Below are 20889 nucleotides of genomic sequence, written 5' to 3' on the forward strand. Positions count from 1 at the left end.
CCTCTTCACTGACAATGTCCTTATCCCCAAAAATGCATATAGTAGTACTCTGACCCCATAAATTGTTGTGCTGTTGTGAAAACAAAGGGAAATAGACATAAACTTAGTGGGCTGCCTGACATTCAGGTGCTAATCAGTCAATGGTAACTTCTTTTGATATTGTTCTTTTAATTATTAGTTCGGTAGATGAAAGATATTCCAGAGCTCTTTTATAAAGTTTTTTTAATAAAGCAACTGCTTCATTAAAATTTTTCAGGGGAGATAAGTACAAGTGGTTTAGTTTTTCTGGTGCATAAGATGTGCAGAAGGTGGTGGTGAGTGATGACTTCCGGGACAGGCCTTGTGGTACAAGTGGCTGTGAGTGGCAGGTGGCAGGGAGCAGAGGAATTGAGGCCCAGAGGACTTCACCTGTGCCGCCCACCATGCACACTGGTCCTGCAGGGGCTCCTGTACCTGCTAATTGCTTTCTGCTGAGACTGAAGCCGGGTGGCTTTCACACAGGACCGACTCCTGTGGCCGGGCTCTGCGTGGTTCCCTTCCCACTGGGCTTCTGGAACTCCATCCTTCCAAGCAAGGCAAGTGGCATGCAGTTTAGTGATGAGAGTGAAGACATTGCATCCTGACATGAGATGGCTTGGATTTCTAAAAGAATAAATTGGTCATAAACCTCAGTTCTTTGCTATTAGTGACTAAACACATATCTATCACCACACTGAGGTGGAAGCCTGCTGCTCAGGGCATGGGGATCAGGCAGCTATACGAATGTGTCTGGGCCAAGGTATAGTAGAGGTAAGAGGTGTTGCAGGTATGGTGGGAGAGGAGTTGGAGATGGTTCAGAAGAGGGAGAGACAATGACTGCATGGGAAGAACACTGACACTTCTGGAAACAGGTCATTTGAAATATTGAAGAGCTCATGGGATTTAAATGTGTGGCTACGGTAAGAAGAGAAGAGGGTGTGCCTGGTAGAAGAGCTGCTTAGTGTATAGAGTATTCATGGCAGAGATTCATCAAGATAGATCCAGTTAGGACAATATAGAGGGCTGTGAATGCCCAGATGAGGCGTTTGAAATTAAATTCTTAGCTTTCAAAATAAGAAGCACAATATTCTTAGGAGAAGGTGGTGCTTTCAGCAGAGACTCTGAATAAGCAATTATAGATGAAAATAACGTTCACAGAATGCTCAACCATCTTGCTCAAGCTCACCCAGACAGCCTGGCTCTCAGATCCACACTGCTGGGCACCATGTTCTGTTACCGAAGGAGCTCCCAGGATTCCGGAGAAGCTGCTCCAGGGAAGATAAAGAGTCGGGATGGACTCGCTGGCCTCAGGGCAGACACAGCTTCCCAGGCAGGTGTCCATGAGGAACCTGGGAAGGCAAATGGGAACTTGGGAAAGAACCCAGGGCAGAGGGTGGTCCATATACACAGCCTCTCCATGGTCTTGAACATTAAAGTTTTGTTGGTGGATGAGATCCTTGAGAGACAGAATAGAGGTAAGGAGAGAGCCCTGGGGGATCCATCTCACTGAGTGGGAGCATGAGGCCTCAGAAGGCAAGACCCAGGCCTACAAAACATTTTTCTGTGACTAGGGAGGGATGAGGAGGGCTTTGGAGAATGTACCAGACACACCGCATGGTCACTTGGCGGAGGAGAGGAGGGGTCCAGGGGTCACCACTGCTCACTCCATGTCCCAGGAGTATTGCGCATGTTCACAGGTGTCATTCCTGGCACTAGGGATGCTGAGATGATACTGCATGTTTAGGTAGGAAAGGTTTATGTTGACATGGATGCCTGGAGTCAAGCTGCCAATCTCTGATTTACAAAATCACCACATTGAAGATTCCTGAGCCACCCAGAACACAGCAGGAGGCCAGATATGCTATTTGGCTTTGGGGATTGAGTGAGACAGGAAGGTTCTAGCTCCAAGGCTCACCCACACCATAGGGCCTCCGCTCCCACCTGGCATGGGTCAGAGCTAAAGCCAAGGGGTGGTTTGCCAACTCACTGTGCCTAATGGTGCCCTAGGCCTCATGGGCAGGTTGGGCTAATGCCAGAATTCAGTGCCTCCCTGCATAGGATCATGGGAGTGGACAGACCATGGAGGGCCAAGCGAAGGGACTGTCACAGTGGGAGTTTTAGAAGGTAATGACTAACAGCCCAATGTTGCAGAGAAGTTAAGAGGATGAACACATGAGGGGGAACCACATGATTTCTCATGTGAAAGTTTGGTGATTATATCTATTCTCCTCTTTTTCCTGGTGAGAAGAAAGAATCCAAAGCCCAGCAAACAAGCCTATTCTCTAGCCTTTTCAGCACATAGGTGTGGTCATTTAAGTTCTGACCAAAGAGATATAAGAGCAAGTGTTATGTGGGACTCCTTAGATGGATGTTGCTATGGGCTGAACTGTGCATATTCTCACTCCCCACCAAATTCATATGTTGAAGTCCTAACTCCCAATACCTCAGAATATGGTTTTTATTTATTTACCTTTTTTCTCCTTTTTTTTTTTTGAGATGGAGTCTTGCGTTGTGACCTAGGCTAGAGTGCAGTGGCGAAATCTTGGCTTACTGCAACCTCTGCCTCCTGAGTTCAAGCAATTCTCATGCCTCAGCCTCCCAAGTAGCTGGGATTACAGACACCCACCACCATGCCTAGCTAATAGCTAATTTTTCTATTTTTAGTAGAGACAGGGTTTCACCATGTTGGTCAGGCTGGTCTTGAACTCCTGACCTCGGTGATCCACCTGCCTCAGCCTCCCAAAGTGCTGGGATTACAGGTATGAGACACCATGCTCAGGAGCTAGAACCTTCCTGTCTCACTCAATCCCCAAAGCCAAATAGCATATCTGGCCTCCTGCTATGTTCTGGGTGGCTCAGGAATCTTCAATGTGGTGATTTTGTAAATTAGAGATTGGCAGCTTGACTCTAGGCATCCATGTCAACACAAATCTTTCCTACATAAACATGCAGTATCATCTCAGCATCCCTAGTGCCAGGAATGACACCCATGAACACGCACAATACTCCTGTGGTCTAATAAGCAGTCACAGAGGCTTTTTAAAGATAAGAATCTTTAAAAAGGTAATTAAGTTAAAGTAAGGAGGCATTACAGTGGGTTCTAATTCAATATGACTGGCAACCTTATAATAGGAACATTTGATCACAGACACACATAGAGGAAAACACAGCAAAAAAAGTAGCCATTACAAGCCCAGGAGAGACACCTCGGAAGAAACCAACCCTACCTACACCTTGATCTTTGATCTCTAGCCTCCAAGACTGTGGAGCAATGAATTTCTGTTGTCTAAGCCACTGGGATTTGCCATGCTATATTACAGCATCCCTTAGGAGAGAATCCAGATGCTTGAAGGGGACTGGCCTAGCTGAGAGGATACTCATGACCTGTCCTCCCTTCCTTCTTTCCCCATGTGTGAGCCTGTTTTCTGTTGCATATAACATAATACCAGAATCTGGGTAATTTATAAAGAAAATGCTTTTTTTTTTTTTAATAGTTCTGGAGGCTGAGAAGTCCCAGGTCAAGCGGCTGCTTCTGGTGAGGCCATTCTTGCTGGTGGGGACTCTGCAGAGTCCTGAGGTGATGCAGGGCATCACATGGCCAGGGGGCTGGGTGTGCCAGCTCAGGTCTCTCTTCCATGTCTTATAAATCCAACAGGTCCCCTCCCATGATAATCTATTCATTAATCCATCAATTCATTAATCCATAAATGAATTCATCCATTCATGAGGACAGAGCCCTCATGATCCATCACCTCTTAAAAGACCCACTTCTCAATAACACCACACTGGGGACCAAGTTTCAACATGAGTTTTGGGAGGGGACATTCAAATCATAAAACCACCTTTTCTTTGTTCCTTTACTTTTTCCTCCTTCCCTCTCTCCCTTCTATCCTTTCTTTCTTTTGCTTTCCTGTGGTCTAATAAGCAGTCACAAAGGCTGGGGTGCAGCAGCCATCCTGTCCCCTGAGGGGGCCTCCAGGATGAAAGGCACATGAAGGCAACAGCAGAGCAGGAAGGGGAAGAAGCCCAGGCTCCTTTTGATATCATGGGGCCCCAGATGGCCACCTCCTGACTTATTTATGTATGTGAAGAGATCTCTATGTGTATTAATGTTCACGAGAGGCTTCAATGTGTGTCCCCACAAAAAAAAAAAAAAAAAACAGATGTTCAAGTCCTAAAGTCTGGTCTCCATGAATATGACTTTATTTGAAATTAGGGCGTTTACCAATACAATCTAACTGAGATGGGGTTATGAGAATGGTCCTTAATTCAGTATGACTGTATTCTTATAGAAAGAGGGGGATTTGAAGGCAGATACACACAGGAAGGGGAACACATTTAGAAGATAGAGGTAGAGATTAGATTTGCGCAATGGCAAGCCAAGAAATTCCAACGGTTGATGACGCTATGGTGTGAAGATTTGTCTCCTCGAAAACTCATGTTGAAATTTAATCCCCAAGGTAGCAGTATGGAGAGGTAGAGCTTTGAAGAGGTGATTGGTCTGCCCTCATGAATGGATTAATCCGTTGATGGATCAATGGGTTAATGGATTGTCATAGGAGGGGAACGGGTGGCTTTATATTAGGAGGAAGAGATACCTGGGCTAACATGCTTCACTTCCACATCATGTGATGTCCTGTGCTACCATGAGACTCTACAGAGTTCCCAGCAGCAAGAAGGCCCTGAGAAGATATGGCCCTCTGACTTTGGACTTCTCAGCCTCCGTGACTGTAAGAAACACATGCCTTTTCTTTTTAAATTACCCAGTTTCAGGTATCCTGTTGAAAGCAACAGAAAAACGACTAAGATATCTGGTAACAACTGAAAGTAAAGAGAGAAAGCACGGCCCTGCCAAGACCTGGTCTTCAGACGTCCACCCTCTAGAACTATGGGAGAAGAAATTTCTGTTGTTTTGAACCACCCAGTTTATGACCTACTTTGTTATGGCTGCCCTAGGAAGCTAATGCACTCTCAAACTTCTGTCTCCTTTGACTAGCAGGTAAACCAAATTCCTAACAAAAGGCCACTGGGAAACCTGCATCTAGCAGTTTTATAAGAACAATAGGGGCAGGATCCAAACTGGAAGGTAACAAAGGGGTAGCTGAGGAGGAAGTGGCTGCAGAGTAGACTCTTGTTTTAAGGTCCTTAGGAAAAATATTTAATTTCTCTAAGTCTCAGTTTTCTCATCCCTAGCATGGAGATAACAACAGCACATAGGTTTGTGGTTAAGGAAAATAAATGAGTGATTGCCTGTTAAGTGCTAAGCACCAGGCAAGAAAACAAATAAGCAGTCTCACATTAAATAAATGGAAACAATATTTTAAAGATGTAAATGCTTAATATACATTGTAGATTTAAACGGCTTCTATTAATATGTTCAGTAATTCACCCTTTCTTAGTCCTTAGTACTAGGGGTGTGTTCTGGAAGAAAAGGACACCATTGCTGCTATTCAGAAGTTAATAGATGAACACAGTCACTGCTTCTGCTACTAATAACAATCCTACCTCCCCAAGTATGGAAAAGGCAAACCAGAGAGCTGACTTAGGATGAGAACATCAATTGGCCACCTATCAGGAAGGGGGGGACAGCCCAACTCCTGAGCTGTGAATCTGACTGTTCTGTGATGAAAACAGAATAGAAATAGACAATAAGAACCTAAAATTAAGATATTTTTCAAATCAAAAGTGAAAAAAGAGATAAGGACAGTATTTTTTAATTGGAAAGCATTATTATTTAAAAGCATTGTCAGAAAGAATTAGGGAGTGGAGAAGCTGTTCAGCCAAGATCAAGGGTTTGCATATATGACTCTTTGATCACACAGGTTTTGAGTGAGTCATAAAATATTTACAGTGCAGAAGCCACTAGACAATGCCTAAGACAAAATCTAATTATATCCTCAAGCCAAAGGGTCACCACCTGATGATGGGACCCCGCAGGGCCCAGAACCAGGGCTCCGATGCCCACGTTAGTGTGTGCCCATTGTGTCCTGTTGCCCCTAGGTACAGGTCTCACCAAATTCCTCAAGAAAGGTCCAGGTTCAGGGATTCCACTTTCCCCATGGCATCCAACTCTCCCACCTTCCAGTTGGCCCTAGAATCTGCCATCTTTCTTGTCTATATACTACACCATGATTTTTCAGAGTTGCTTGCACAGAGTATATAAATATCACATAGCACACAGTTCAGAGGGTTTGGCTGGTGACTGAGCTGTACCTGAAGAGACCTAGAACCTGGGGAGGTAGGACATGCCCCTCTCACGTTGTGCTGTCAGGCTTTGTGACCTCACCCATCTCCCCACTGATACTCTGAGCCCTTTAAAGGATGGCCTCTCACCTCTATATCCAGCACTTTCTGCAGGTCTGGCTCGATGAATATTCATAAATAAATGCACAGAATTTGAAAGAATATGTAAGCGGTGGGGGAAAAAAATACCTAGAGAAGAAAGACTAGTTTGGGGCATAGAAGATGTCATTCATAGGGTGACACATGAGTGGATCCTGAGGATGCTGAAGAGTTCCCTGAGCAAGGGAAGTAGGGCAGCCTTGGAGACGGAAAACATTGTATGCAGGGCTGCTCCTTGCTCTGCTGAGGAAGGGTGAGAAGTTCAGGCTCCTGAGGAGTAAGGGGCAGGCATGGATTTGCCTGACACAAGCCTGGATATTAGATCTGCCTAGACCAGGAATGAGAGGGCCTCCCTGTTGGAGAACTTGGGGTCTCTCTGGAGGGAGGCTGAGCATGAAGGATGGATCTGGGGAACAGGATGACAGTAACTGATTTGAGGTCTAGAAAAACCACAAGTGGGTTACCAATAGATGGAAGAGAGCAGGCCAGGAAATCAAGAGACCAGGTGAAAAATGCAAAAGTCTTGACCCAAGAGGGTGAACTTTGGACAGAAAGGGGAAGGGGTCTAAAAGGCATTTTCCAGACACAATTTTTGACTCATGTGGGAAGTGAAGAAAAGGTTTTTAACTTCAGAGTCTGGGCAGATAACGATGCTCATTTTTGAGACAGGTGGTACTAAAGATGACAGAGCAGAGAGGGGAGCTGAGGGTTCAGTCTGGATTTGTCAAGTTCAAGTCACCTGGGGGACATCTCAGTGAGAATGTCCTACTCAAGGGCTTTAAATTATAAAGTTAGAGCTTTGGGATTCAACAATACCTGTAAAGAAGATCTGCAGGTCATCACGGAACCATGACTATATTTCAATATTGCTTTGAATAAAGGGATGCTGAAGTTGTGCACTGGAGCTTACCATGTGAAAATCAATTTTCCACACTTTGGAGTTCACAACACACATTCACAACCTTCCCCTCATTAACATCCCTACCACCACCACCATCCCTGCTTATGGCATAGACGACCAAGATTAGAAATATGATTTAGCCAATCTGAGAATGACCAAAGTAGGCAGGTTGTTCTAGGATCATGTAACTAAAAGCAGTGCCTCTTGGACTGATGGTCTCAAGTCCAATTTCAATCTCTTCCCATCCTAGTGCTTTGACCATTGAATCTACTATATGCTGAGCTTTAAAACTCCCATGACATGTGTTGGTGGAGTCCCTAATGCAAAAGGCATGGGATACGTGGCCTGAGCACAGCTCGGAAGAGAAGCTGGAGATTGTAGGTGTGGGGCTGTCAAAGCCATCTCTGCAGAGGGAAGGCTGAGCAAGAGTATCTTCATGGGCAACACAAGATTTCTGTGCCTCTGAATAGGGTCAAGCAGGGACTAGAGGCATCTGAAAGCTGAACGCATGTGCATTAGAACTAGACTTGAGTTCAAGTCCTGGCTTCAGCACTTTTTTATTTATTTATTTATTTTTAATTGTTTTTTTGAGATGGAGTTTTGCTCTTGTTGCCAGGCTAGAGGGCAATGACACCATCTCTGCTCACTGCACCTCCGCCTTCCGGGTTCAAGCAATTCTCCTGCCTCAGCCTCCTGAGTACCTGGGGTTACAGGCACCTGCCACCACGCCCGGCTAATTTTTGTATTGTTGGCCAGGCTGGTCTCAAACTCCTGACCTCAGGTGATCCGCCCACCTCGTTCTTGGTTAAATGGGAGGACTGGTGGATCTTGACTGCTGGGCTGTTACACAAACAAAGTGTAAATCTGCACATGGAGACTGCACCATACTGACTGGTACTGGTGTTTAGTAAATTCATGTGGTCAAATGGGGAAAGCCAGTTTGTCCGTGTTCTTTGTCATAGAATTGCTTTCTCATGGGTCTTGCCCTTTTCTGTGCCCTTGAAGACACAGGGCTTTGCACCAGATGCCTGACAGCTAGTAAATGTTCAAGAAAAGAAAAACAATCCCAGGCAGCAAATCAAAGGATAGTTTCTAATAAGAGAAACAACAGAACAAAGAATACAGGAAACATTTGAAAGATCCAGAACCATAACATAAAATAACAGTGTGTCTGGACCTTTAAATAATAACATGTGCTGTGGGGGAGAAATGGTTCCTTTTTGATAGGTTTGTAAAACCAGATGAAGGAAGCCGAGGAACACGTGAACTTCTATCTCTTGGAACTGGCATTCACCAAAGGAATGCAGATGAGCACAGTTACCCAATATAACGTGGATTGAGAAACAGCCTAAATGTAATAAAATTGATGGTGCCTAATTGTCCAGGGGTTTAGTCCACAGGGTACAAAGTGGGAAGGGTGTGGTCTGATTCTGCAGCACCATTAATTAATTGAGAGCAGGTTAATGAGGTTTGCCAAGAATATCCTAAATCATAATGGCCTGGGAGCACGATCAAAGTGAAAAGCATAATACAGGGAACTCATCAAAACTAGAATTATGAGTTAAAAATGAGATGCAGCTTGGAAATAATGCAAACAAAAGTATCTGGAGAAAAATGATCATAAACAACCAAGAATGCAGTAGGGGTCTCCAGCAAGAAAAGCAATGGAAATGGTAAGACAGTAACAGATTAAATATAGGAAGAACAGAATGGGCTGCATGAGCTGGAAAAGGTTAAAGTAATGAGTACTCTGCTGCCAAGTATAACTGTTATGAACCCAGGAAGGTGTGGCTCTGCCTTTCTAGCTGGTTGCATCTCAGAGAAAGATGGAGGTGATGGTTGTGGATATGAAGAGGTACTAACACATAGGACCTGTGTTAGCTCCAGTAGCCTTGAACTTGCTACCCGCACCCCTCATGCCTCAGTGTCTTTGCCTGCAAAGTGCATATAAAAATAACAACCACCTCCATGCAACAGGGTTCTTGTGAGGAATAGATGACTAAAGATGGGAAAAAATGGAAAATTATAATTGAAAACTGTAAAGTGTTTTGCAAACAACAGTCATGGGTGCAAACAACAGTCATGGGTTCAAACAAACCAAAACTAATAAAAAAAAGTTCTATAGATGCATTGACTTCATTGATTTACCTGTCAAAGTGAGATTTTTTTAGTCCTCTGGAGTTTTCCTCTGGAGTGAGAATTAAATTTGTTGATACCTGTGAAATATATATAGTATATCATACACACATAAGTATACAAGAAATATACGAAATGACATTTCACATATATACATGAAATAATGACATATATTTCACATGACATGTATAGAAAAGTATCTGGCAATAGAAAATGTTTGAGACATGTTAATGACTTTTACATAATGTGTCATTGCTTCTCTATAAATCAGTTTCTCTCACTAGAATGCACTAGAACGTGCGTTCCTTGAGGGTCAAAGCCACCTTATCTATGCTTTATATTTCAGCACAAAACACTGTTTGACACCCAGAGATATCTCTGATTGAAAGGGCAACAATGATAATGACAGTTAATATTTACTAATGCTTACTTTGCATGAGGGATTATGTTAGCTGCTTTACCTTTCTTAATCATCACAAAATCATTTGAGTTAGGTATTACCATGTGTCTTATTTTACTGATGAAGAAGCAGGTACAGAGAAGTGACATGAAATTCCTAAATTACACAGTAAGAGGTGGAGCAGAGATGGAGTCCCTGCCAGGCTTTGTACCACACCACAGTCTGGTCTTCTCACGCTAAAAAGAAGGAATAGAAGCATGGATGAACAAGTGAATGGAGGAATGGAAGTATGAGTGAATGAGTGAGTGGCAGGACAATTGTCTGACATATTGTAGCAATGGATAATGTTTATCTATGCACAGAAATCAACACTCAGAAAGCTAGCTGGGAATGTGGGCTCCTTGGATCCTCTCACAGTTTTCTTGGGCCTCATTTGAATTTCTTTCTATATATATATATATATATATATATATTTTTTTTTAAGTTCTGGGATACATGTGCAGAACATGCAGGTTTGTTACATAGGTATACACGTGCCATGGTGGTTTGCTGCACCCATCAACCTGTCATCTTCATTAGGTATTTCTCCTAATGCTATCCCTCCCCTAGCCCCCCACCCCCTGACAGGCCCCAGTGTGTGATGTTCCCCTCCCTGTGTCCATGTGTTCTCATTTTTCAACTCCCACTTACAAGTGAGAACATGTGGTGTTTGGTCTTTTGTTCCTGTGTTAGTTTGCTGAGAATGATGGTTTCCAGTTTCACCCATGTCCCTGCAAAGGACATAAGCTCATCCTTCTTTATGGCTGCATAGTATTCCATAGTGTATATGTGCCACATTTTCTTTACCTCGTCTATCATTGATAGGCATTTGGGTTGGTTCCTAGTCTTTGCTATTGTGAATAGTGCTGCAATACACATATGTGTGCATGTGTCTTTATGGTAGAATGATTTATAAATCTTTGGGTATATACCCAGTAATGGGATTGCTGGGTCAAATGGTATTTCTGGTTCTAGATCCTTGAGGATTTGCCACACTGTCTTCAATAATGGTTGAACTAATTTACCCTCTCACCAACAGTGTAAAAGTGTCCCTATTTCTCCACATCCTCTCCAGCACCTGTTGTTCCCTGACATTTTAATGATCACCTTATAACTGGCATGAGTTGGTATCTCATTGTGGTTTTGATTTGCATTTCTCTAATGACCAGTGATGATGAGCTTTTTTTCATGTGTTTGTTAGCTGCATAAATATCTTCTTTTGAGAATTTCTGTTCATATGCTTTGCCCCCTTTTGGATGGGGTTGTTTTTTTTTCTTGTCAATTCGTTTAAGTTCCTTGTAGATTCTGGATATTAGCCCTTTGTCAAATGGATAGATTGCAAAAATTTTCTCCCATTCTGTATGTTGCCTATTCACTCTGATGATAGTTTATTTTGCTTTGCAGAAGCTCTTTAATTTAATTAGATCCCATTTGTCAATTTTGGCTTTTATTGCCATTGCTTTTGGTGTTTTAGTCAGGAAGTCTTTGCCCATGCCTATGTCCTGAATGGTATTGCCTAGGTTTTCTTCTAGGGTTTTTATGGTTTTAGATTTTACATTTAAGTCTTTAATCCATCTTGAGTTAATTTTTGTGTAAGATGTAAGGAAGGGGTCCAGTTTCAGTTTTCTGCATATGGCTAACCAGTTTTCTCAACACTACATATTAAATAGGGAATCCTTTCCGCATTGCTTGTTTTTGTCAGATTTGTCAAAGATCAGATGGTTGTAGATGTGTGGCATTATTTCTGAGGCCTCTGTTCTGTTCCTTTGGTCTATGCATCTTTTTTGGTACCGGTACCATGCTGCTTTGGTTACTATAGCCCCATAGTATAGTTTGAAGACAGATAGCATGATGCCTCCATCTTTGTTCTTTTTGCTTAGGATTATCTTAGCTATGCAGGCTCTTTTTTATTTCCATATGAAATTTAAAGTAGTTTTTTCCAATTCTGTGAAGAAAGTCAATGGTAGCTTGATGGGGATAGCATTAAATCTATAAATTACTTTGGCCAGTATGGCAATTTTCACAATATTGCTTCTTCCTATCCACGAGGATGGAATGTTTGTCTATCTGTTTGTGTCCTCTCTTATTTCCTTGAGCAGTGGTTTGTAGTTCTCCTTCAAGAGGTTCTTCACATCCCTTTTAAGTTGTATTCCTAGGTATTTTATTCTCTTTGCAGCAATTGTGAATGGGAGTTCACTCACAATTTGGATCTCTATTATTGGTATATAGGAATGCTTGTTATTTTTGCACATTGATTTTGTAACCTGAGACTCGTGAAGTTGCTTATCAGCTTAAGGAGATTTTAGGCTGAGACAATGGGGTTTTCTAAATATACAATCATGTCATCTGCAAACAGAGACAATTTGACTTGCTGTCTTCCAATTTGAATACCCTTTATTTCTTTCTCTTCCCTGATTGCCCTGGCCAATACTATGTTGAATAGGAATGGTGAGAGAAGGCATCCTTGTCTTGTGCTAGTTTTCAAAGGGAATTCTTCTCAGCTTTTGACCATTCTGTATGATATTGCCTGTGGGTTTGTCATAAATAGCTCTTATTATTTTGAGATACATTTTATCAATACCTAATTTATTGAGAATTTTTATCATGAAGTGGTGTTGACTTTTATCAAAGACCCTTTCTGCATCTATTAAGATAATCATTTGGTTTTTGTCATTGGTTCTGTTTATGTGCTGAATTATGTTTATTGATTTGTGTATGTTGAGCCAGCCTTGCATCCCAGGGATGAAGCTGACTTGATCATGGTGGATAAGCTTTTTGATGTGCTGCTGGATTCGGTTTGCCAGTATTTTATTGAGGATTTTCGCATTGACGTTCATCAGGGATATTGGCCTGAAATTATCTTTTTTTGTTGTGTCTCTGCTGTGAATCTGTCTGGTCCTGGGCTTTTGTTGGTTGGTAGGCTATTAATTACTGCCTCAATCTCAGAACTTGTTATTGGTCTATTCAGGGATTCAACTTCTTCCAGGTTTAGTCTTGGGAGGGTGTATGTGTCCAGGAGTTTATCTATTTCTTCTAGATTTTCTAGCTTATTTGCATATAGGTGTTTATAGTATTCTCTGATGGTAGTTTGTATTTCTGTGGGATCAGTGATGACATCCCCTTTATCACTTTTTATTGTGTCTATTTGATTCTTCTCTGTTTTCTTCTTCATTATTCTGGTTACCAGTCTATCTATCTTGTTTATCTTTTCAAAAAACAAGCTCCTGGATTCATTGATTTTTTTGGAGGGTTTTTCGTGTCTCTATCTCCTTCAGTTCTGCTCTGATCTTAGTTATTTCTTGTCTTCTGCTGGCTTTTGAATTTGTTTTCCCTTGCTTGTCTAGTTTTTTAATTGTGATGTTAGAATGTCGATTTTAGATCTTTCCTGCTTTCTCCTGTGGGCATTTAGTGCTATAAATTTCCCTCTAAATACTGCTTTCTTTAGCTGTGTCCCAGAGATTCTGATACGTTGTGTCTTTGTTCTCATTGGTTTCAAAGAACTTACTTATTTCTGCCATAATTTCGTTATTTACCCAGTAGTCATTCAGGAGCAGATTGTTCAGTTTCCATGTAGTTGTGTGGTTTTGAGTGAGTTTCTTAACCCTGAGTTCTAATTTGATTGCACTGTGGTCTGAGAGACTGTTTTTTATTATTTGCATTCTTTTGCATTTGCTGAGGTCTGTTTTACTTCCAATTATGTGGTCAATTTTAGAATAAGTGCAATGTGGCACTGAGAAGAATGTATATTCTGCTGATTTGGGGTGGAGAGTTCTGCAGATGTCTATTAGTTCCATTTGATCCAGAGCTGAGTTCAAGTCCTGAATATCCTCATTAATTTTCTGTCTCATTGATCTGTCTAATATTGATAGTGAGGTGTTAAAGTCTCCCATTATTATTGTGTGGGAGTCTAAGTCTCTTTGTAGGTCTCTAAGAACTTGCTTTATGAATCTGGGTTCTCCTATACTGGGTGCATATATATTTAGGATGGTTAGCTCTTCTTGCTGCATCGATTCCTTTACCATTATATAATGCCCTTGTTTGTCTTTTTTGATCCTTGTTAGTTTAAAGTCTGTTTTGTCAGAGACTAGGATTGCAACTCCTGATTTCTTTTCTTTTTATTTCTTTTTTGTTTGTTTGTTTGCTTTCCATTTGCTTGGTAAAATTTCCTCCGTCTCTTTATTTTGAGTCTATGTGTCTTTGCATGTGAGATGGGTCTCCTGAATAAAGCACACCGATGGGTCTTGATTCTTTATCGAATTTGCCAGTCTGTGTCTTTTAATTGGGGCATTTAGCCCATTTAGATTTAAGGTTAATATTGTTATGTGTGAATTTGATCCTGTCATTATGATGCTAGCTGGTTATTTTGCCCATTCGTTGATGCAGTTTCTTCATAGTATTGATAGTCTTTAGAATTTGGTATATTTTTGCAGTGGCTGGTACCAGTTTTTCCTTTCTATATTAAGTGCTTCCTTCAAAAGCTTATAAGACAGGCCTGGTGGTGACAAAATCTCTCAGCATTTTGCTTGTCTGTAAATGATTTTATTTCTCCTTCACTTACGAAGCTTAGTTTGGCTGGATATGAAATTCTGGGTTGAAAATTCTTTTCTTTAAGAATGTTGAATATTGGCCCCACTCTCTTCTGGCTTATAGGGTTTCTGCAGAGAGATCTGCTGTTAGTCTGATGGGCTTCCCTTTGTGGGTAACCTGACCTTTCTCTCTGGCTGCCCTTAACATTTTTTCCTTCATTTCAATCTTGGTGAATCTGATGATTACATGTATTGGGGTTGCTCTTCTTGAGGAGTATCTTTGTGGTGTTCTCTGTATTTCCTGAATTTGAATGTTGACCCGTCTTGCTAGGCTGGGAAAGTTCTCCTGGATAATATCCTGAAGAGTGTTTTCCAACTTGGTTCTGTTCTCTCCATCACTTTCAGGTACACCAATCGTAGGTAGATTTGGTCTGTCCCATATTTCTTGGAGGCTTTGTTCATTCCTTTTCGTTCTTTTTTCTGTAATCTTGTCTTCATGCCTTATTTCATTAAGTTGATCTTCAGTCTCTGATGTCCTTTCTTCCGCTTGATTGATTTGGTTATTTGTACTTGTGTATGCTTCATGAAGTTCTCGTGCTGTGTTTTTCAGCTCCATCAGGTCATTTACGCCCTTCTCTAAACTGGTTATTCTAGATATCAATTCATCTAACCTTTTTTCAAGGTTCTTAGCTTCCTTGCATTGGGTTAGAACATGCTCCTTTAGCTCAGAGGAGTTTGCTATTACCCACCTCTGAAGCCTACTTCTGTCAATTCGTCAAACTCATTCTCTGTCCATTTTTGTTCCCTTGCTGGCGAGGAGTTGTGATCCATTGGAGAAGAGGCATTCTGGATTTTGGAATTTTCAGCCTTTTGGCACTGTTTTTTTTTCTCATCTTGAGTGGATGTCCTTTTTGTTGATGTTGATGCTATTCCTTTCTGTTTGTTAGATTTCCTTCTAACAGTCAGGCCCCTCTGCTGCACATCTGTTGGAGTTTGCTAGAAACCTGTTTGCCTGGGTATCACCAGCGGAGGCTGCAAAACAGCTAAGATTGCTGCCTGTTCCATTCTCTGGGAGCTTCGTCCCAGAGGGGGCTTCCCAAGATGCCACCCAGAGCTCTCCTGTATAAGGTGTCTGTTGACCCCTGCTGGGAGGTGTCTCCCAGTCAGGAGGCATGAGGGTCAGGCACCCACTTGAGGAGGCAGTCTGTCCCTTAGCAGAGTTCAAGCACTGTGCTGTGAGATCCTCTGCTGTCTTCAGAGCTGGCAAGCAGGAATGTTTAAGTCTGCTGAACCTGTGTCCACAGCTGCCCCTTCCCTGACGTGCTCTGCCCCAGGGAGATGGGAGTTTTATCTATAAGCTCCTGACTGGGGCTGCTGCCTTTCTTTCAGAGATGCTCTGCCCAGAGAGGAGGAATCTAGAGAGGAAGTCTGGCCTCAGCAGCTTTGTGGAGATATGATGGGCTCTGCCCAGTTCAAACTTCCGTGTGGGTTTGTTTACACTGTGTGGGGAAAACTGCCTACTCAAGCCTCAGTAATGGTGGATCCCCCTCCACCCACCGACCCCACCAAGCTCGAACATCCCAGGTCGACTTCAGACTGCTGTGCTGGCAGAGAGAATTTCAAGCCAGTGTATCTTAGCTTGCTGGGCTCTGCGGGGGTGGGATCCATAGAGCAAGACTGCTTGGTTCCATGGCTTCAGACCCCTTTCCAAGGGAGTGAATGGTACTGTCTCACTGACGTTCCAGGGACCACTAGATTATGAAAAAATAAACTCCTGCAGCTAGCTCGGTGTCTGCTTAAATGGCTGTCCTGTTTTGTGCTTGAAACCCAGGCCCTGGTGATGTAGGCACCTGAGGGAATCTCCTGGTCTGCAGGTTGCGAAGACCATGGGAAACGCATAGTATCTGGGCTGGAGTGCACCATTCCTCATAGCACAGTCCCTCATGGCTTCCCTTGGCTAGGGGAGGGAGTTCCCCTACCCCTTGTGCTTCTCTGGTGAGGTGACGCCCCACCCACCTTTGGCTCACCCTCTGTGGGCTGCACCCATTGTCTAACCAGTCCCAATGAGCCGGGTACCTCAGTTGGAAATGCAGAAGTCAGCCGCCTTCTGCATTCATCTTGCTAGGAGCTACAGACCAGACCTGTTCCTTTTTGGCCATCTTGCCATCCACTCCTTCTTTTGAATTTCTGACACATCAAAACCCCTTTTCCTTCTTCCTTAGAAATCAGCCACATGGATGCATTCCAGAAATGATACTGAAATCTCTTTAATATAAGGGTGATTTCATTAGAACAATCTGAGTCAGGCCTATTTTGCCGTGAGTTGTTCCACCAAATGCTGAAGTTTGGTGAAATCAAATTATTACAGAAAGTTTAATGAATGCGATAGCAAGAATCACTTGGCACAGTACAGAACACAGCCCCTCTGAGCCTTCCTGGTTTCAGAAACTACTTAATGCTAACAAAAACGTGATAACACCCACTCTGATGCCCAGTCTATGCAGCTACCATCAGTGCCCACCATGGCCCAGCACTGAGCTCATTGTTTCTATTAATTATTTCCATCTGGCCACAAAACTACATTTTAAGGCTAAGAAGCCTAAGCCAAGCATTTCATTAGCTCATATCCCAGCCTAGAATCCAGATCTAATTTCTCCTTTTCTCAGACATCCCTGCAGTCAAATCCTTGCTCTAAGCAAGCAACCTTTGTCCATCATTTATTGTCTGTTTCAGATTAAAAGTTTGGGGCTACTGCTGTTTCTGGTTGTCAAATGTTAACACCTCTGAAACTGCACCTCATTAAACTTTTAATATCCTGCCATGGCCTCCCCTTTGGGGCTGATCTTTAACTCTCAGAGGCTTATAGAAATGTATATATTTAATAGTCTTATCACTTTTGAAATGCAAAGGAGTTAATGTGATTTATTTTCTCTGTTACTTATGTCTGGGTTTTTTTTTTTTATTATTATACCATATGGTTTAATGCACCATATGGTTGCCTTTTACAATGGGTCAATCATGACTCTTCACAATGTCTTTCAGAAGCCACTGAGACAATGGTGGGGCAGCCACCTTCTCGTTCCTCTTCCTGCTCTCCCTCAGAGATGGACTCTCAATAAGATATCTCAGAAGCTGGACTGGCCTAACTGGGTGAGTGCCTCTGCTCTGCTGTGTCCTAAACTCTGCCCATTTGACTTTCATCTGCCCCCGTTAGATCCCGCTGCTGATCTAGAATGATTTAAAATTCTGGGCAGAGTCTCCGGTAATCAAGCCCAAGGCCAACCTTGATGATGGCTGCCTCATGTGCTTCCTTTTGCATCTTCCCAGGTTGTCGCCCTTTTCCCAAATCCTACACTGCAATCTTATAACTTCCCTCAAGCCCTGTACGGTAGCCCTTGAACTTCTTTTACTGTAGCGGGGTCCCATTGTAAGCAGGGGGTGGTCTCTTGGGTCTCGGCATCTAGGCAGGGCCTGGGGCTGCCAGAGGGAGAGCCATGTCACCTGAGAGTCTTTCTACTTATTGCCCATCTCCTTCCTGCCCCACATTCTATCATCTAACTGGAGGCCACCCACCCAGAAGCAGCTCTCCCCTCCTGAATGCCTGTCCATTTGCCTGGGTCCTGTTCATGGACTACCCACACAGCTCCCATCCTCAGGGTCTTCCTGACAACCAAGTCCTACTCAAGACCCAACCTTTAGTCATGGCTAACTGCTTGTCACTGGCCTGTGCCACCCGTCACCACTTCCAGACACACAACTGCCCACCTGGTAGAAGACTTCCTGATCTCCAGCTGGCTCTGCCTCCAAACACCAGCCTACCTCTGGTGGTTATCTATCTTCAGCCCCTCTCTGTCCTGCCTCTCTCAGCCTTCCCAGCTCCTATTCTGACAGCTGTTTGGGAAGGATACCCTCTGAAATCCTGAAGGGCACAAGAGCTCTCTTTGTGTGCTCTGAAGTCCTAAAAGAAAGACCCCTCCTATATCTGAATTTGGGGGAATGTACACTATTTGGAAACTGCCCCATCATTGCATCTGATCTGGAAGCCCTGACTGCTAACAGACTTTAGGAAAAGGGAGTTACCCCAAGACTACAAGACAGCAGAGTGCTGTATTTCCCTATTCCACCTCTGACCATCATCACCACATTAGAGGTTCTTTATGGCATCTTGCAAATACACTCATGATTAAAACAGAATGGTGAAACCACATCAATGTCTAATGCATGATCATTAGACCTTTGATTTTAGACTGCCATGTCAGGTATGGAGAAGAACGGTCGTCGTGTTTCCTCTGTGGTGTCAGAAGGGGCCTGCACTATGATAAACGTTTCCAGACACCAGATTTACTTCCACCGTGCCTGGTCCTGTGCTTGACACATCATAAGGGCTTTTGGGTGTTGGCTGAAATGGGTTTCAAGTAACAGGAGGCTGGGTAAACATATTCAGGGAGAGACATACAAAGAAAGGCAGAGTGAGATGGGTTGTCCAGGCTGTGGCTAAGAGGGAGGGAATGTTGCCTCAGTGTCTTCAGGAGTTTAGAAGCAAGTCATTGAGCAGTGCTGACCTCCCGGGAAGAGGTGAACCTGGAAAGTAGTAAGAATGCCAGTCAGAGACCAAAGGCCATCACTGTTAGGTGGTAAGAAGGCACATTCGTTTCCTAGGATTGCTGTAACCAACAGCCACAAACTGGGTGCCTGAAAACAATCGGAATTCATTGTCTGGCAGTTGTGGAGGGAAGTCTGAAATCAAGATGTCCACAGGATTGGTCTTGTTGGGGGCCAAGGGATCTGCCCCACCCCTCTCTGCTAGTAGCTGCTGGTTTTCTGGCTGTCCGTAGCATTTCCACCCTGTGGACTCATCTCCCATCTTCACACAGCATTCCCTGCATCTGTCTTTATATCACCTGCCCTCTGAACAAGCATGTCTCTGTGTCCAAATGTCCCTCTCCTTATGAGAACACCAGCCAGTGGATTAGAGCCTACCTACGCTGATCCAATAAGTCTTATCTTCATTCGTTTACACCTCAAAGATCCTATTTCCAAATCAACTCACATTCTGCAGTTCTGGTTGGACATAAACATTTGAGAAAACACTATTCAATTCAGTACAGAAGAGGGCCAAGTTTGAGTGGAGTCTTAGGGACATCTTTAGTTTCCTTTTTTTTTTTTAGATGAAGTCTGGCTCTGTCACCCAGGCTGGAGTGCCGTGGCCTGATCTCGGCTCACTGCAAGCTCCTCCTCCTGGGTTCCTGCCATTCTCCTGCCTCAGCCTCCCGAGTAGCTGGGACTACAGGCACCCACCACCACGCCTGGCTAATTATTTCTGTATTTTAATAGAGACACGGTTTCACTGTGTTAGCCAGGGTGGTCTCAATCTCATAACCTATTGATCTGCCCGCCTTGGCTTCCCAAAGTGCTGGGATTACAGACGTGAGCCACCGTGCCCGGCCAGGACATCTTTGGTTTCTAAAGGAACATCAATGACAAGACACAGCATCAAATCCCATAGCCAACAGAGAGGATGAAAGAGGGTGTTGTCTCAAGCCCTGGGGCAGAAGAACAGGCTAGGCCGAACAGATGGGACATGCGTGAATCTAAAATTGCAAACTCCTCAATAAGTTATGCAGATCACACTAATTTACCTCCATATGCAACGAAGTCAGAATCAACATTTCAGGTCCTGAGGGAATCTTTGCCAACATGATGACTTTAATGAGCCGGGAGTCAGGGGTTATTTTAATGAGAATATAAAAAAAAATACATTCACCAATGTTTCAGTGTTTTGTTCTCTAACCAAAACCAAACAAGCACACAAGCAAAACTGAATGGAAGGTGGGAAAGTGTTACCCTAAACCATGGTGAAGGCTGTCATAGCTGTGTTTTCCCCAAGAGGCCAGCGTCCACGTCCATGCTCAGCTGTCAGCCCTGCCTCAAAAGTGGAGTGTCCGGGTTCCATTACTTCTCAGCTAGTGTCCAAAAAAGAATGTTAATTGTGAAATGAATATAATTGTTCTAAGTCACTATTCTGAGACTAACAAAAGAAATCAGGAATGGTGAGTGTGACACCAGGCTTTCCTGGAGGGATGCTGACAGACTCTAGAGACTTCTCTCTCCTCTCCCTGCAGCACACAGAGCATATGCACAGAGCCAATCCCTGTGCATCGACTGCACGTCCTGCTTGGCAAGAGAAGTGGAGGAGGGTGGGGCCACGTGTCTGCAGAAATGGGAGGACTGACAGAATCAGTGTTCTAGAGGGTCCTCAGAGCTCATCCCCTGTGCATTAATAAACATTCTCCCATCATTGAGGGCAATCCCCATCCTTTTCCCTGACCTCCCCTGAGATCCTGCATGTCCAGTTCCTTCCTGCTACTACTTAAGGAACTGCAGGTCATTTCTCCCAGCCCATTAGCAGTCAAGAGTGTGGATTCTGGAATCAAGACACAGCACAGGCCGGGCACTGTGGCTTACTCTGTAACCCCATCACTTTGAAAGGCCAAGGTTTCAGAATCACTTGAGCCCGTGAGACAAGC

At 43.5% G+C, this 20889-nt stretch overlaps 2 long non-coding RNA genes across 3 annotated transcripts in view; one reads left to right on the forward strand and one right to left on the reverse strand.

Annotated features, from left to right (window-relative positions):
* Positions 1-205: 205 nt before the first annotated feature.
* Positions 206-20889, reverse strand: part of LOC131381532 (uncharacterized) — a 52857-nt gene continuing 32173 nt past the window's right edge. Inside the window, exons 2-4 of one of the 2 annotated variants that reach the window (XR_009210346.1) lie at positions 9410-9477; positions 1205-1367; positions 206-642 (exon numbers count right to left, since the gene is read on the reverse strand). This is a non-coding gene — a long non-coding RNA (uncharacterized LOC131381532). Of the gene's footprint in view, positions 643-1204; positions 1368-6031; positions 6201-9409; positions 9478-20889 lie in introns of those variants that run through there. The other variant, XR_009210345.1, reaches the window with a different exon arrangement.
* Positions 4450-20889, forward strand: part of LOC116484760 (uncharacterized) — a 54755-nt gene continuing 38315 nt past the window's right edge. The window contains exons 1-2 of the long non-coding RNA XR_004252661.1: positions 4450-4748; positions 17405-17512. This is a non-coding gene — a long non-coding RNA (uncharacterized LOC116484760). The remainder of the gene's footprint in view (positions 4749-17404; positions 17513-20889) is intronic.

The sequence above is a fragment of the Hylobates moloch genome, unplaced genomic scaffold (genome assembly GCF_009828535.3).
Source record: "Hylobates moloch isolate HMO894 unplaced genomic scaffold, HMol_V3 SCAFFOLD_16, whole genome shotgun sequence".
Taxonomy (NCBI): domain Eukaryota; kingdom Metazoa; phylum Chordata; class Mammalia; order Primates; family Hylobatidae; genus Hylobates; species Hylobates moloch.